Source organism: Taudactylus pleione, unplaced genomic scaffold (genome assembly GCF_031769625.1).
Source record: "Taudactylus pleione unplaced genomic scaffold, aTauple2 ptg000037l, whole genome shotgun sequence".
NCBI classification, from domain to species: domain Eukaryota; kingdom Metazoa; phylum Chordata; class Amphibia; order Anura; family Myobatrachidae; genus Taudactylus; species Taudactylus pleione.
In genome coordinates, this window is record NW_028284439.1 from 20,194,957 (window position 1) to 20,213,393 (window position 18,437).

Sequence of the window (18,437 nt, forward strand, 5' to 3'; positions counted from 1 at the left end):
AGGGATTCTGCCTACTATTCCAGGGGTACGAGGGGTTACCCGAAAACTCGGGAGACTCCCGGGAGAGTAGGCAAGTATGATTTGCATCGCTTTGCGAATAAGACGTAATTGAAGATAAGAAGTCAAACGAAAAAACTCTTGGTGCTACCAAATCACGCCAAGGCAAGAAAGTAAGATGTATGTGGACACATCTGTATGTACGAACAACAAAGCACTTACCACCTGAAAGGTGCATACACACGAGATGATATCTTTGAACGATATGAACGATAACGATATATCGTTCCATGTGTATGCAATGAACGGCCAACGATGCGCGCTCCCGCTGGACGATAATTATATCGTCCATCGTCCATGCATGCAGGCCAACCTGGACGATATCGTTAATTTTCCATATGGGAGAACAATCGTTGGTCGTTGATGATATCTTTGGTGTCGTTCATCTAGCACACCGGGGATTTCAAAGGAGATCATTCAGCGATATCATTCGCTGAACAGATCGTCCGTGTGTACCCAGCATAAGCGATGAACGATTATGTAGTAATGAGGACTATCAACAGCAGCATGTACAGTATTTGCACATGCCAACATGTTCAATATCGACATTTCAACAATTGTGATGTCGGCATTGATGAATATTGACATTGTAAATGTCGACATTATGACTACATCCCGTAAAGTTATGTGTGGACTGTGTAGAGGCAAGGTAATTAGTAGAATAGCTTACAGAGGTTATGTAGGTGGTTCTAGAATTTGATAAGCTTGTCTGAAGAGATGGGTTTTCAGGGAATGCTTGCAGACTGGAAACTAGAAGAAAGTCTTGTTGTGCTTGGGATGGAGTTCCACAGAGAGCCATACTGTGTGCACTACTGCATCTTGTTGCAAATATGCAAACAAGTCTGTACAGAAATTGACATATGCTAGTGCACTCCTTCCCTCCCTTATCCCTTTGCCGAGTGTCAAATTCACAAAAATCTGCATAGATGCATATATGTGAGGCCTTTTTTCTGGGCATGTGCAGAACAATTTTGCTATTTTACACTACATAAACTGGCATAATTTCACTCATCATCAGCCTCTCTCTTTCTAATTTTGAAAGCCTCAAGACATATGAAGATTATTTCAGCTTTTACCGCATCCACTTTATCACTGTATTGGTTACAGAGGTTTGGCATTTTATTTAACAAAAAACATTCTTCCATGATAGACTTTGTGGTGTTTACAGACACCAGGGTCTCCATTCCAGGCACATATGAAGTTGGTGCCTATATTTCTGGCAGGTTTTCGCCCAACTGCTTTGGACATGCGTCAATCTAAAGAAATCAGGTTTAGTTTCACAGATCTCATTCAGACGGCCATATCATGAATATAATGCATATTAAGCACCAATTAGAAGTTAGAAAGCACGCAATAAGCACACATGGAGCCTGTCAAAGGACCCCCAGCATACAACTTACCTACCTTTGTAAGCTTCTCTCCGGGAGAAGCCTAGAGAAGAGATACAGTTGGCAAGTACCCACCAATCAGTTCCTGGTGGTACGGGGACGCCAGGAGTCACTGAAGGACTTTATACCAGAGGTTGGAAGCGGAGCCACTCGTGCAGCGTCCGGACACTACACGGTGACAATGCACCAAACTGCTTATTAAGAACTGTCCGTTGTCAGTTCTTTGCCACAGCTGGTAATTGTTTTTCTTTTAGCTGCCTGGGGATACCCCTATGATTATCTTCTTTTGTTGTTTTATTTGTATATGTTTATAATTAAACTGTGCTTCACTATATTCTTCTATTTATATTTGTTTTTTGAGACCACTGTGTCCACTGATGAGGAAAGTTTTGCTGACACGTTACTTACAGGAATGTAATGTATATTCCAGCGCATGTGCATGAGATTACTTTCTTTTGTTATTACATATAGCTTTTAGAGGTGTTGGGAGCCCCTCTCTTGTCTATCTCTACACGTGCTGCAGGTTTAGGCGCACGAATATTTCTAGTCTGGTATTTATTCACGATTTGCACTTGGTTGCTAGGTACACACATCCCCTTAATGCTAGTGGTTAGACATTTATGTAAAGTATATGGCCATATTCTTTCCACTGGTTAGTGGCTTGATAATATTATGATAATTTTGGGGACAGATGGGCTTCCATTTCTAATGTGTATTGAAGTTTTAATTGGTTGATCTGCAGATACTGTCAGGAGAGTTTAGCGCCAGTGTCTCTTCTCCCTCACATATCCATTATTTGTCCTGCAGATTACTTCATCTTCACCATCGTTATGAATTTCCTATTTTGTAAGGTACATGTGGGTAATATTGTGGTGTGGCTTAAAGGAGTTCTACACTTTAAGGAAACCATATCTCTTCATCATAGCCCTCAACATGTTAAGGCAGTTGCAGGAGATCAAAGTGTAGAAGGACACAACCCATCCAGTCCTTCAATTCTGCTCTATGTAATAGGACTGGATAGAGAGTCCTCCCGCATTGTTAGCGCCAGAGGAGAGGGAGAAGGAGATTGTCTCTTTTCACTTTATGGGGGAGAAGTGCTAAAGGAGAGATTTATCAAACCATCTAAAGAAGATAAGCTAAGGTGTTGCCTATAGTAACCAGATTCTAGCTACCAATTATCTAGTACATTCTATAAAATGATAGCTCAATTCTGATTGGCCTCCACTCATCCTCTTTAGATGGACTGACTGTCTTTCATGTGAATGTTAATGTGAGCATATATTGATTTTATAGACTACTAGCTGGGAAACCCGGCGTTGCCCGGGTTGAAGACTGGACCCTTAAATACACCTGCTGTCTTTATTTGTTTACATTGTCCTCGCCTATAACCCTATCCCATTGATCCTGAAAAGGACCCCACTGTTTGCTAACATGTATGCAAACAGTGGCGTAACTATCGTGGGTGCAAAAGGTACAGCTACTATGGTGCCCGAGCTGCCTCTGTGGCCCACTGCTTCCCCTGCACCCAGTCACGAACACAAGGTGGGCCCGTTCATTCAGGACCGCCAAGGGGGGCCCAGGTGTCAGCTATGTTGATTTGGTGCCAGCCCACCAGCTGGTTACAGCTGGCACACCAGCAGGCAGACATGGATAGGCTCTGTGTGGGGGCAAATGTATGTGTTTTTTTACCTCTGGGGGGCCCTTTTAAGATATTGCTATGTTGCCCACAAAGTTCTAGTTACGCTCTTGCATGCAAACACAGAGGGCTAACTAATATATGTGGTCACTTTAAATAGGACTAATGGTGCGTACACACGGTACAATTAAAATGGACGATATGACTGATAACAATATCGATCATATTGTTCATATCATGCATTTTTCAGTGCCCAATGACCTGCGATGCGCGGGCATGTATGGTCGATATTGACTATCGCCCGTGCATGCAGGCCAACCTGGTCGATATCGACCAGGTTACTATAGTGACCGCGATCGTTGATCGCAGATCGCTAAAGTCGTTGGTGAATAGGTGGTGTGCTGGATGATCAATATCGATCGTCCAGCACACCCGGGAGATCAAACAACGATATCGTTATCATTTTCGATCGTCCCATCTGTACGCACCATAACTCTGGATTTAATATGAACTTGCATGAGTCATAAAGTTTGCTCAGGCTGTGAGGTTAAAAGGATACTTTTTGTAGCAGACCGCCAATTTCCACTGGAGCCAGCCCTGGAACCTGTTTAATTTAAGAGTGTCCCCATTTTTAGGGATTGTGTGACAGTGTGGGGACCTGACGAAGTTCAAACCTAGGCAAAAACCTAATATTGGTCAAACTACACCACCATGCTAAATTTGGTGGAGCTAGGTCCAAAACTCTGACCGTGCATAAAGGTCAAACAGACAGACACGCTTTCTCGCTTATTATATACGTATATAGTTCTACTTACCATAAGCATGATACAACTGGCTATACATGCTCACATGGGGTACATACACACCTATGCAAACCTGATTAAAAATGTGGTCTCAATACTATTGAATAAGAACTAAAAACAAATCCAGGCCCACATTGCTTCGCTTATGGAAATAGTAAGCATGTCTCATGATCAGTTGTTTTGTTCTTGCACTTACCTGTAAATATGGGTGAACAGAAGCAAAATCACTGAGAGCATTAACACTGCACTTCTGCACATTCATAATTGACCCGTAACATGTTAAAACACATTGATTGTGCTTGCCAGATGAAACTTGTTCAGAATAAATTATGTGTACATGCATAAAGCATGTGTTTTAATGCATTACAAGAAATGCATCAAACTTCTTAGGTGCGTATATAGCCATAGAACAACAATATTGCTATGCTATTATTTTATTCGAGATGGGAAATGGAGGTTTCAGAAGATTATCATGAAACGTTGGCTTTGAGTACTTACAGCTTTAGAACTTCTACTTTAACATATTAGATTATCATGACAGCACCTAGTCAGCAATAGCAGTGATACAATGCCCATTGATCACATTCAGATATATGATTGGATGGATCATGAACTAATGCAACGGTGGCCAATCTGTGGATCTTTCATTGTTCCCATGCGGCTCTCCTGAGTGACACTGACTGCCTCCATTGATGGGCGCGCAGCTGTTCAGAGGAGGCTTGTCCTTTGTAGCAGCAGTCTGCTCCGCTCTGGAGGCATGTATGGGCGACGTGGTGACGTCACGCCGCAAACAGGAGGCGAAGCTCAACTTCTGCAGCCATGAGAAGGACACGGTCACAGACGCCAGAGCCTAGCCTACCTACCTTCTAGTAAAAGCTGTGGGTTTTTTCATTTGTGACATATGGGGGACTGGAGTGGCCTGTGGAGTGGGAGGGAGTGTGGGGGAAGAAGGCTAGGCTGGAGGGGCCTGTGGAGAGAGAGGGGGGGGGCTGGAGTGGTACATGAGGGTCTGCTGGTGTGACACATGGGGGGCTGAAGTGATACATGAGAGGCTGCTGAAGTAACAGATGAGGGGGACTGGAGTGACACATCGAGGACTGGAGTGACACATGGGGGGGCTGGATTGTATTATGCAAATGTTTTTTTTAATGTATTTTTGTGGATGTGGCTTTTTCAGTGTATTTTATGTTTATATGGCTTTTTTCAGTGTATTATTTGTGGATGTTGATTTTTCAGTTTACGTTATGTGGATCCGGAATTTTCAGTGTATTTTATGTGGATCTGTTTTTTCAATATTGTTAATATTGTTCTGGCTTTTTCTATTCTTTTAATAGTTCCCTCCACAGATATTATGTGCATACGCTTTTACATGCTCTTACAAAAAAACATACCAGAGGTATGCCTCTTTTTACATGTGCGCCTTTGGCGAGCGCATGATTTCGGCTCTTTGACATACCTACAGAAATTTTTGAGCTCTGCCTCTGACTGGTTGGCCACCCATGCACTAATGCTTTCATTTATTTATTTTCACTTTTTATTTTTTCATAACTCATGCCATGTCAATTCCCAGGGAATGTAAGGATAATGCTATGCCCACGTGCCAGAGGCAAGGAGAAATGTGCAGAAACACATCTGTGGAGCAGTGATTGGAATGGGAGGCATGGTTGTGCTGGGGATGTGTAACCTGATGCAGCCACTTATTGTAAGTGCAATGCCCACCCAGTGATGATTATTCTCTGCAGGAACTAACATAAACAAAAGATTGGGCAGGTTGGAGTATCCCGCAGAGGAAGCTAATGACATGACAAGACTGATATAGCAACCAAACAGAAAAACAGCCAGAATACAGTCAGGTAGGCCAGGGTCAGAGTAATCAGCCATACAGGTTAGGGTCAAAACGAAGATCAATTCCAGGAGTGAAACGGGAACATAAACAGGATGCAGACACAATATAGGATGTCAGACATAAAGATGAGGAAGGATCTGTCACTCAAACCCCTACTTTAGAACCATGTTTCTGTGCTCAGCATGCCATGGGCCTATAACAGCCGACCTTTCTCCTTGGAACTACCCTTAGACACTGAAAAAAACCTGGAAGGAATGTTGATCATTAGAACTTCAATAGGGTAAACTTTAGGGTGCCAGGACTAGGACAGTGAAACAAGGAAGGTAGCAACAAATTAGGAACGAGGGAGACATTGGCTAAAGAATGGGATAGAGAAAACAGCATACATAAGAAAAAATAATATAATGTATAATATAATATAATATATATTTATATAATATATAAAATATAATGGTGCAGATGTATTAAGCTCTGGAAAGTGCAGAGTGATAACCGTCCAGTCACTCAGCTCCCTACTGTCATGTTAAAGGCTGTGTTTGAAAAATGTCAGTTGGGAGCTGATTGGCTGGTCGTTTATCACTCTCCACTTTATCACTTCACAGAGCTTCATACATCTGCCCCAATGTACTGAGGATGCAGCATGTTCTAATCTTTACACAGAAAGCAGGGCTAAACACAGGGTCAAAACAAATCATGATCCAGCAACCTAGTGTATTAGCAATCCTTATACACCCCAACACATAGCTGGGAAGTCACTACACTACAGCTAGGCTTGTTAGTGCAGAGAAGAAAGACAAAAAAATAGAAAGACAATAAATGCAACAAATGAACACTACTACCTCACTCCACTGAGGTCTTGGGTTCAACTCCCATCACAGCACTAACTGTGTGGCGTTTATATATTCTCCCTATGCTTGCGTGGGTTTCCTCCGGGTACTCCAGTTTCCTCCCACACTCCAAAAATATACTGCAGTATACACGCCAGGGGAGGAGGGGGTCAGAAACCCCCCTGATGGGCCAATTTTTTTTTAAATGGAGACAGCTGTGTCTCCGTCTCAGCACAAACAAACCGCAATCGTTGAGTTGCAGCTACAGAGAGCTCTGTTCAACAGAGCTCTGCACACATAATGTCTGGGGAAGCAATTATTTAAGCTAGCTGGAGGAGTCAAAAGCAGTCAACCAATTTGAAGTGGCTGGATAGTGCTGTTGACACTTATCATCCTATAGATAATAAGTTTGCGAGCAGGGCCTTTCTACCTCTATGGCCCGTATTCAATTAGGGAGCGAAAAAGTCTGTGCTGGACTTTTTTTCGCTCCACATCGGAACTTTTCTGGGGATAAAGTATCAGGCGCGTGCCCGCTTTATCCCTGTATTCAATTAGGAAGCAGCGAAAACGGGAGCCTGCAGAAAGGCAAGTATCGCAAAAAATTCGGGAATTTTCGGGTTTTGTTCCTAGGACCCCCCTAAAGATGTACAGACATGGGGATTCACTCTGGGTACCCCCGTTTAGCCCTGCAGAATGTGTTCTGCATTTTTAAATAGCGGCTGCAGGTGTTTTTTCCCAACATTAGAACAAGTGATGCAGAAGAGCACTTAGGTTTATTTTTTCGATTTTTTAAGTGGTCACATCAAATTTGGGGTCTCGAAAATGGGTACTAGCATATTTTTAAGTCCCTAAACTTATTTTTTTTTAATTCTGCAAAAATGCACCTGCCGCTAATAGCCTATTGTAGAAAACACCTGCCGCATACTTGTAGAACACCCCCGAACCTATTTGGCTATTTTTAACACTGTTCCAAAGGGCTTCCTATTTTTCTATCCCCTTTTTGGTAATCTTTTTTTGGACAAATGCTTCAGTGAGAATGCGTTTCTCATGTCTAATCAATTAAATAGAGGGGATGGTCCAACTACCCCTCCACACTTTAATTTGGTGTCATGGAATGTGGACGGCCTCAACACCCCTATTAAACGTAGGAAGGTAGTGACTCACCTGCACCCAGATATCATACTACTACAAGAAACGCACTGGGCACAGGGAGAGCAGGTTACACTAAAAGCTAGATGGATTTGAGAATGCATCACTGCGTCTTATAGATCTAAGTCCAGAGGGGTGGCGATCCTATTTAATAGAAATTTAAAATATTCTGTTTTGGATAAGATGATAGACCCAAGGGGTGCTTTTTGTTTATAGATTTGTCCATTGAAGGACGTCATTATACTATAGTTAACCTCTACGCTCCAAATATATCCCCAAATCAATTTTTGGCTAATATCTCTCAGATATTAATACACAGAACAGTATATGAATTGATTTTAGCGGGTGATTATAATTCAGTAGATGATGCTAACATTGATAGGTCTCCATTAGCAAATAGATCTAATACACCCTCATGGTACTATATTCAATCTCTCAAGACAATGTACCAGCTGTCTGATCCATGGAGACTTATACATGGTTCTGAACGTACGTACACACATCTTTCTCGGGCTCATCAATCTTTATCTAGGATTGATTTTTTCTTAATTTCAAACTCCTAAATGTCCCAGGTACGTACATAAGAGATTCATGAGATTTTAATTTCAGACCATGCCCCAGAGTCATTGGATTTATGGCACGTTTCATCGACCCCTGCCGATCGCATATGGCGCTTTCAAGAATATTTAGTTAAATCGGAACAATTTAAACAATTTGTAACTACTTCTTGGTCTAACTACCAAGATGATAATATAGATCATTGGCAGGATATTGTCTTGTTTTGGAGCGCTTCTAAAGCAGTGATGCGAGGTCAAGTTCTACAATATGTATCTAAACTTAGAAGAGAATCGAAAAAACAATATTTGGATTTAGATGCTGCAGTGGCGTTAACATTTGGACAGTATCAGACCAATCAGTCTGCCCATAATTTGGAAGAATATCTTAAAAATAAAAAACTGTTGGAGTCTTTTTATCTGCTCAGGCTAGAACCCACTTAGAGTACTCTAAACAAATGTATTATAAATGGGGTAACAAACCCGGCAAACTACTAGCACTTATGTCTAAATCACAGACAAAAAAATCTTTTATTACAGCAATCAAAGACCCTTTATCTACACATTTGAACACCAAAGAGATTCTCATTTCCACTCATATTTCTCAAATCTTTATCAACCAATCGGGGAGGAGGGAGATTTACAGGAACAACTTCTTTCAGAAGCTCGATTACCTGTATTAACTCAGGACCAACAGGATATGTTATCAAAGGATATTTTGGAGGCAGAATTAGGCAGTGTTATAACAGGTTTACTCCCACATAAATCGCCTGGACCGGATGGTTTGTCAGGTTCTTATTATAAGCTCATAAAAGACAGCTTAGTACCCACTTTGGTAGAATTATTTAATAAAATATTGTGCGACAAGCTGGCCTTTTCTTAATTTACGGAGGCCTATACGATACTCGTCCCAAAACCTGGCAAAGACCCACTACTAGCGGAATCATATCGCCCGATTTCGCTTTTAAATTCGGATTTTAAACTGCTGGCCAAGATAATGGCCAATAGGCTACAAACTATAATGCCTGACTTGTTAACCCCACATCAAACAGGATTCGTCCAAGGCAGATATTCGGTTAGGGCTATCCGTATGGCATTGGCGGCGGTTCTGGCAAATAAGGGTCGGGAGAGGCCAGGGGGCATGTTACTTAGTCTTGACACTCACAAAGCCTTTGATTCGGTAAATTGGCCACGTTTATTTGCAATACTAGAAAGAAGTGGCTTCGATTCTTTGTTTATTGGATTAATAAGAACCTTTTATTCTCATCCTACTACAACCTTGCTAGTTAACGGGGTTTGAGGGGATTATAACGCACAGAGGAACACGTCAGGGATGTCCCCTCTCCCCGTTATTGTTCAATTTATGTATTGACCCATTGTTTCGAATCCTCCAAAGTTGGCCGGAGTTCCGAGGAATTAAAGAGATTATACTGTCTGCTTTTGCGGACGACCTATTACTTTACATAAATGATCCTGTTTACTCTCTGGGGAAAATATTATCTAAACTCTCGGCCTTTGGAAAAATATCGGGATATGTGGTGAATTTATCCAAGTCAGTGGGCCTCTATCCCCATCCCAGCATACAAGTTCCTCTTTAAGGTTCTCAATTACCATTGCGTTGGGCCAAAACTAGTATTGATTACTTGGGAATTCAACTACCCAAATGCCCAGCTGAGCTGTATAGACTCAAATTCTCAAAAGCAATTATACAAATTACTAAAGAATTGGAGGGTTGGAAACACCTTTGTTTGTCCTACATAGGTAGGGCCGATCTTATTAAGATGGTAACGTTCCTGAAGCTGTTATATTTGTTTCAGGCGATTCCCCTTCTTCTAACGCAAAATGACTTACGCTTATTGAATTCTCTTTTTAGAAATTTTATTTGGAAATGTAAACGCCCAAGAATTGGGCTGATTAAATTACAGCAAACAAAATCAAACGGGGGTATTAAGTTTCCTCATGTCCTAAATTAGAATCATGCCGCATTATTAAGATATCTCAGTTATTGGATCCATGATCGAGACCTTTATGTAAACTCCTCGATTGAGGGTCAATTTTTAGAAGACTGTAATTTGGTGAGCTTTCTGCATATGCATGATGCAGAGATTCCAACTCATATACGAGAGAACCCTCTCTTATGGTACACACAAAAAGTGTGGCACATCATTCGTCACCTTGGCTAGTTAAATCCTTACAAATCTATATTTTTGCCCTTTTATAGGGAATCCGGAATTCCAGGGGGGTAGGGCAGCATTTCCTTTCACTAAACTTCATAAAGAAGGGTTGACAACTATAGGTTTTTTGCTTAACATACCATTAAAACGCTCACTTAATTATGAGGAGGTGTCAGAAAGGTTTCCCATCTTCTTGCTTTTATGCAGGCTAAACACTATGTGGCTTCAGTCATTAAATGTTTCTCGGATTCGGATAGGGAAAACACATTTAATACTATGCTATACTTGGAACCGGCCACAAAAAAGGCGTTATCAATACACTATTCCTTCTTAAGACAACCCATACAACATGAGGTGGTGTCTACTAGGATGAGTAGGTGGGTGCAGGTGATTCCCTCATTATCATGCGAAATTCTCAACAAAGCTCTTCTCTTATCACGTAATCTACTCCCAGCTATTCAATATCAGGAAATGTTCCTGAATATTTTTCACAAGGCATACTTCTCCCCACACAGACAGTATTTGGCGGGTATGACCTCTTCGGCTTCTTGTCCTCACTGTCAGTCCGCCACAGCCAACTTGTATCATTCATTTTGGTCTTGTCCTCTTTTGAGAACTTTTTGGCTTCAAGTAAGGAAATGCGCCCTTGAGCACCTGGTGAATTATGTGCCATTCACCGATGTGTTGGCCCTGTTTGGGATACTTCCGGAAGGTCAGCGAGTGGCGAAGGGTTGTAAGAGACTTCTGCTCATTGTTAGTGCGGTGGCTCGTAAGACGATTCTCCAGACATGGACTGAAACCTCTCCACCTACACTGCATCTTTTTAAAGAAAAGCTCTTCCATGTATTTAACATGGACTGGATTGAGACAATAGTAGAGAAGGAGGCTTGTGTGGGAAAATTATATATGTATTGATTTCATGGTGTTTCAATAAAAAAAAAAAAAAAAAACACTTCCCCAATAATTTTTTTATTACCCCAAATTTGAAGTAAATTTTTTGGGGTGTCCCTATTTTTTTTTTATTTTTTTTTTGACACAGTTCGTTTTTAGGGGCTATTCCCAGGGGTGCAGGCTATTTTTTTTTTAAGCCTGTACCCCTAAACTCCAATTCTGCACTTTTTTTCGCCATGTAAAACGTGAAAAGTTATCCCCGTGCTTTTCCAAAGACTTTTCGAACCTGTGAAAAGTCTTTCATATTGAATACGGGGATAATTGACATAGGCGAAAATGAAGTCATCGGTGATAAATTATAGCCGATTTCGACTCTCGTAGCCTAATTGAATACCCTTGTATGTCTGTCTGTTATTACCCAGTTTCGTTCTATTAATGTTTCCAATTGTGAAGAGCAATAAAATATGTTGCGCTATATAAGAAACTGTTAATAAATAATAAATAATCACCTTAATTGCGTATTGTTGCACCAGACCTCAAGCACCAATAATAGATGCGCCACCTAAAATGGAATGCTTTTATATGTAATTGCGCTACGATTATATAAAAACAACCTTACAATACATGGTCTATATTTATCAGTCCTTTCCTGTACACAATCCACCTCAATAGGCTTTGGGGAGGATGTAATACGCATTGCATTTTTGGAGGTGGTACATCCCACCACCTATTGGGTGCATAGCAGCACAGACGGTGTAATGGTAGCATTACTGCCTCACAGCACTGAGGTCGTTGGTTCGATACCCACTACGGCCCTAACTGTGTGGAGTTTGTATATTCTCCCTGTGCGTGCGTGGGTTTCCTCCGGGTACTCCGGTTTCCTCCCACACTCCAAAAATATACTGGTAGGTTAATTGGCTCCTAACAAAATTACCCCTAGTGTGTGTATGTGCATGTGGTAGGGAATATAGATTGTAAGCTCCACTGGGGCAGGGACTGATGTGAATGGCCGAATATTCTCTGTAAAAGCGCTGCGGAATATGTGTGCGCTATATAAATAACTGGTAATAATAATAATAATAATAATAATAGCAGCGTTAATAACACCAATATGCACTTAGAATTGAGATTAAAGTCACAAAGGAAAGCTCTTCCGAAAAGAGACATCCTTTACTTCCAGGTTAGTGACCCAGAAGTTCCTCGGGAAACCTACTACGCATGCGACTGGTGATGCACACGCTGTGGGGGACTCTGACTCTGATCCCTCTCAGTGAACATTGCAAAGAGAAGCCCTTAAGGAAATGCAAGACAATGAATCACAAAAATGTATATATGGGTTTATGCATGTATATTCTAGGCACGCATGTATAGATTATGCAAAAGATTCCTATATTCCTGCTTGTACCTCCCATAGCTCCAGTCTAAACTGAACAGGAGCTATTCAATTGTTTTGAGCGACCGGCTCTAAAGCACTTCTCACAGATTTCTACTCATACCCTCCTAAAGGTGCATGCAGAAATCCAAGTAAAGTAAAGCATTGGGGCTGGTCGTGATTGTCTGGCACCTCGTTAGTGCAGTGCACACGGCATTTAGCATGGGAGAAGCTGCTTAACGCGGCTAATCCTGTGCATTCTCGTGTAAGAAAGGTGCTGGTCGTACATACAATTGAATAGCTACTGTGCAGTTTATATGGGCGATACGGGAGGTACAAACAATTGAATCGCCCCTAATGTTTGTAAATCACATGTTCCTTAACTTGACAATATATTGAGCTTCTAAAAGCTCTAATTAAATTAAAATATATGTTAAAAAAAACAGAGATATAGCAATAACAAGGGATATGAGATCTACTATAGAACTACATGGAAATTATAAAGAAATAAAAATAAAGTAAGAATTGTATGAAACTAGGGAGTGGCTGGGCAGAGGGCCTTTGTGGAACATTCCGAGACAAGTATTTGTGCACATTAGGAGACAGTATGCATTTAGTGTTGTGTTCTACTGCTTGTCTCTCATCTAGTATGCAAGGTGCGGTTTCTTAGAAAGCCATTATAATTTATGTTTTTTCTAAAAAGCTATGTTGAAGACCAAGCTCTTCGGGTTCTGGTTAAATGGGAAAAATGGATCTCAAGTCTCAGTGCTTTCAATTTTTTCTAAGGGAGGTTGCTGTAGATTTGCTATAAATAAATATGTGTGATAAGAATGGATCAGAAAAAAAGAATATATAGCTTAGCCTAGGTGGATAGCTCACATACGATCAGTATTTCACATATCATCAGTCAGGTAGCTTTGGTGCTTATAGATACATTGCTGGGGCCTGATTTTGTGAGGAACTGAAAGCAAAGTTTTAAAGCCGGGAACACACTTAGCTTTTTTATTAACGATTTGCCCAATTTAGATGGAATGAAATGACAAATCGTTAAAATCATTAAGTGTGTACCCACTATGTCGGGTGGTGCGCTCTTCCGTGGGGTCTTCAGGCGCATCATCAGGTCGGCCCTATATGCAGCAGGATGCGGACTGGGCCGGCATATTGGGCAGCCGGGCACCAGAACGTCTAGAGCAGTGGTCGCCAACCTTAATTGAGGTGTGAGCTACTTTAGTAAAATGAAACCTCCTGAAGAGCTACTAAAATTGTAGAAAAAATCTGGCTAATAACTGAACAAGGTTATTTAAGGAAAATTAAAAAAAAAATGTTTCATAGAAAACAACAATGCATTTATTATAGTGATATTGTTGTAGTTTATAAATATAATTTGACAACACCACAGGGGAGCACTTCCTCCTAGTTTACTGCAGTTAGGTGAGCCATCAAAATTAGGACTGCGGGCTACCGGTAGCTCGCGAGCTACATGTTGGCCTTCCGATATGTCGCCCATCTGAGGAAAGGCGGGGGGGGAGGCCTGTTGCATCGCTGGGTACACATGTCGTTTAGTGTGTATCCAGCTCAAAGATATCATGTAGCGCTCCCGCTAGGCTGTTTCAGCGGGGCGCCGCACCCTGCCCTATTTCTGAAGGGCAGAAAGCACCCTGCCGTCCAGCACGGCGCCCCGCTGAAACAGCCTGCGGGTTCTGTCCTCCACCCACGTGCCGCAGTGTCCCGCGGGTGGGGAAAACGGCAGAGCAGCGGTCACCGCTGGTGAATGACATTCACAGTGACCGCGGTGCTTGGGGGCTGCCCGGCATGTCCATAAGTGCCGGGCACGCCCCAGGAGTGACGAAAAGGGGACGAGTCATAAATACGCCCCCTTTTCACTGGCTACACCCGCTTGTCAGGCGCGCGCAAAACTACCCTTACTCTAGGTCCGAACACTAGATATCCATCTTCCCTTCCCCTCCTAAACATCCCAGCTGACTATACCTGTCACACTGGCTATTAGATTAATATGTCATCATATCATCCTAAAATAAAGATTACAGAAATTAAATCTTCTAAGAGCACCATGTAGCTAAGATGACCATGATTATACAAATCATACTAAAGACCCAGGTACACATATAGTTTAGCAGCAGCAGTTCATATATAAGTGATGTAAAGGTGCATAAACATATCAGCACTATTGACAAAAGTGGCGGGAAGATGCACAGGCACAAACATGGCTGTCTGCTGGATGTTTATCAGAGGGAAGAAAAGACAGTATCTTGGTTTTCAGCACCAGGTTACACACCATGTGCACCAGCTCCTGGCTTTCCAATTAAACATAGAGCATGAATGGAGAAAAGAAACACGCATGTGACTGAGCCATCATAGTTCATAGACTGAGAACATATGATAAAGTATCATGTACACTATTTCATTCTGTATAGAGCGTATTAGCAAGTGCCAGGAACCAGCACTATTGCCCAATTAGTACATACCTATTTACAGCCATGGCCAAAAGTTTTGAGAATGACACAAGTATTGGTTTTCACAGTGTGCTGCTTCAGTGTTTTTAGACCTTTTGTCAGATGTTACTATGGTATACTATTTATTGAAAATTACAATAAGTTTATGCAAAGAGTCAATATTTGCAGTGTTGACTCTTCTTTTTCAAGACCTCTGCAATTCGCCCTGGCATACTGTCAATCAAATTCTGGGTCACATACTGACTGATGGGTGCCCATTCTTGGAGTTTGTCAGAATATGTGGGTTTGGTGATGAACAATGCCTTTTCCAGCATGATGGAGCACTTTGCCATAAGGCAAAAGTGATAACTAACCGGCTCGGGGAACAAAACATCAAACTTTTGGGTCCATGGCCAGGAAACTCCCCAGACCTTAATCCCATTGAGAACTTGTGGTCAATCCTCAGAGGCGGGTGGACAAACAAAAACCCCACAAATTCTGACAAATTCCAAGCATTGATTAGCCAAGAATGGGCGGCCATCAATCAGTATGTGGCCCAGAAGTTGATTGACAGCATGCCAGGGTGAATTGGTCTTGAAAAAGGAGGGGCAACACTGCAAATACTGACTCTTTGCATAAACTTAATGTAATTGTCAATAAAAGCCTTTGACACTTATGAAATGCTTGTAATTTTACTTCAGTATACTATAGTAACAGCTGACAAAAAAGTCTAAAAACACAGAAGCAGCAAACTTTGGCAAAGATGGGCAATTTGCCTTGAACCAGTTAGAAATAGAGTATGTGATGGCCTACAAGTCTCCTTAGAACTGTTATTAGACACACACATAATAGCCCACCGATAGTGACAGATATTTGGGCACATACAATAGAGAAATGTGCAGACACATACTGTAGACACAGATGTAGACACAAGCAGGAACAATGTTCACTAACACACACGCATTAGGAATTGCAAGACGAGTAGTTCCTGCACCACATGTATAACAAATCAGCCGAGCGGCGGACATTGTGGTGTCTTCTAGTACAAGGAACAAAACTGACTCTTACTAAGCATTTAGGACATATCTATCTAATAGACAATGTCATTTATAACACACAACTTTTTTTTTATATTTTTATCTGTGTCATATGCCTTATGTTGCTTTAATGCAGGGGTGGGGACCTTTCTTCTGCCAAGGGCCATTTTGATACATAGAACATCACTTGCTGGCCCACATCATTTGCTGGCCCGATGCAGGCCACGCCCCTCCGTGTGATGTCACACGGGGCGGGGCCACAATATCTGGTGATCACAGCAATGCCAGGAGCATCCTGAGGATGCTCTGCGGAGCTGTAAGGGCAGCGGTGTGACCGGCTGAAGCATCCTAAGGAAGCTACAGGCGGTACTGCTGCATATATTCTGGCTGCAGGGTGTCATTCTAGGTACCTTGCTAGCCAGATGAGGCTAGTAGAAAAAAACTCAGAGGGCCAGACCAAATGATTCAGCGGGCCTTATACGGCCCCCGAGCAGGAGGTTCCCCATCCCTGCTTTAATGCAAAGTGTGAGGGCTGGGGTATTTGTGTGACAATATTCAATGTATATGCCTCTCTCACTCTGTATAGTGTGAGATAATTCATTTCTTAATTGCTTATGTGAAACCATTTTAAATAATGTTTCCTAAGTGAAAATGATAGAAATGATCATACTAGCTTCCTAACATGTGTTACCATTCATTTTTCATTTTAACTACCTGACTTCATTATGCTTAAATGAACAAAATAATCACTTTTCCATTTACACTGAAACATTTAAATATCAGGAATATTCCTGTAATTCTGTCTTCCTGTAAGAAAACAAATATTCCGTATCTGTAATGGTAATTGTATATTGAATTAACGGAACAATCACTCCACATTTCTTGTGACTGGTAAGCCGTCTTTATGGTTACATTTGAATTCTCACATATTTATAAGTGTGTATATGTTAGAGAATAAGCATCAGGGCTCAATGATTTGACCTATGTGATCTTGTAAATAACATCCATGTACTCAGTTTCCTATAGCATTCTTTCTAAAATGGTTAAGTTTAAAGGAACCTCCTAAATATAAATCAGTGTCACCAGATGTCACTTTATATATTTTTTAATGATAAATGGAAATATCACAATTTATAGCCTCTTAACCCTTAATTAAAAGGGGCAAAAGACAAAATAGCCACGGCACACTTACATTATACGCATTGTACAAACAATACAATCAAAGTGACTGAGGATGAATATTATGCTAGGGGACTATAAATAAGTGAATTAAACCAAGCAAGATTGAATTAATTATTCATCAATCCTTTCGAAAACTAACTGCTTAATGTGAACTAAGTAATATCAATAAAAAAATATATATTTTCCTCAGGAGTTCACTTTAACCTGTTCACTGATGGGCTAGCCTGGCTACAAAAAAAGACTACACGTATGACTCGATATGTATTTTTCATTCAGTTGATGTGCTCCAACCTCCTAAAGTGGCACCATCCACATAAGGCACACCCACAGCGACACAAAAACACACAGCATCTCCATGTATCTCCACCACTGTGTCACTGTGATAAGCAGCAGGAAAGATCTATTACCTCTCCCCCTGTAAGGATATCCTCCCTGTTATATAAATCTAACCCAGCATTGCAGGTCCTCCCAGTGGAACATTTCCTGATGCCTAAACGCAGCCATCTGATTAAAATCTGTATCACTATGCAATATATATATATATATATATATATATATATATATATAATTATACACACAGTATGTGTCTGATCATTTTAATTGATACATACAAACATGAAACCAAATGTGATTGATTCAGTACGGTTGATTGCATAGTACCAAAATATCAAAAGGTTAGATGCTACTATACTGAATACAGTACAATGAAAACACTTACCTAAGGCTAAATGGTGCGCTGTGGATCGCATGTAATTGTATTTTTTCCAGCTGAGATCCTTTTGTCCTGTCTCTCTGTCTGCTGTAAGGGAAGCTTATGGAAGAAGGCTGTGGAATGGATGCTTTCATACTCCACCCACCCATACCGCACAGGCAGCTGGGATTTGTAGTTTAAATTCCCCCTGTATATGGCATCGTCCATCCTGCTCTCTGGGCTGTGATGATGCTACAGCATGGTGTCTGCATCCGCTACATCACCAGGGAAGCTGGGGATCATCGTGTGGATGGATTGCTTTATAATATCTACGTTTCTAAACATCATGTGTACATGGGCGAAGAAAACATTACAAT

At 41.3% G+C, this 18,437-nt stretch overlaps 1 protein-coding gene across 1 annotated transcript in view; it reads right to left on the reverse strand.

Annotated features, from left to right (window-relative positions):
• GNB4 (G protein subunit beta 4) overlaps nucleotides 1-18,175 on the reverse strand; it is a 162,875-nt gene extending 144,700 nt beyond the window's left edge. The window contains exon 1 of the mRNA XM_088452438.1: nucleotides 18,088-18,175. The gene's annotated coding sequence lies outside the window, so the exon portion shown is untranslated. The remainder of the gene's footprint in view (nucleotides 1-18,087) is intronic.
• Between the last annotated feature and the right edge of the window lie 262 nt (nucleotides 18,176-18,437).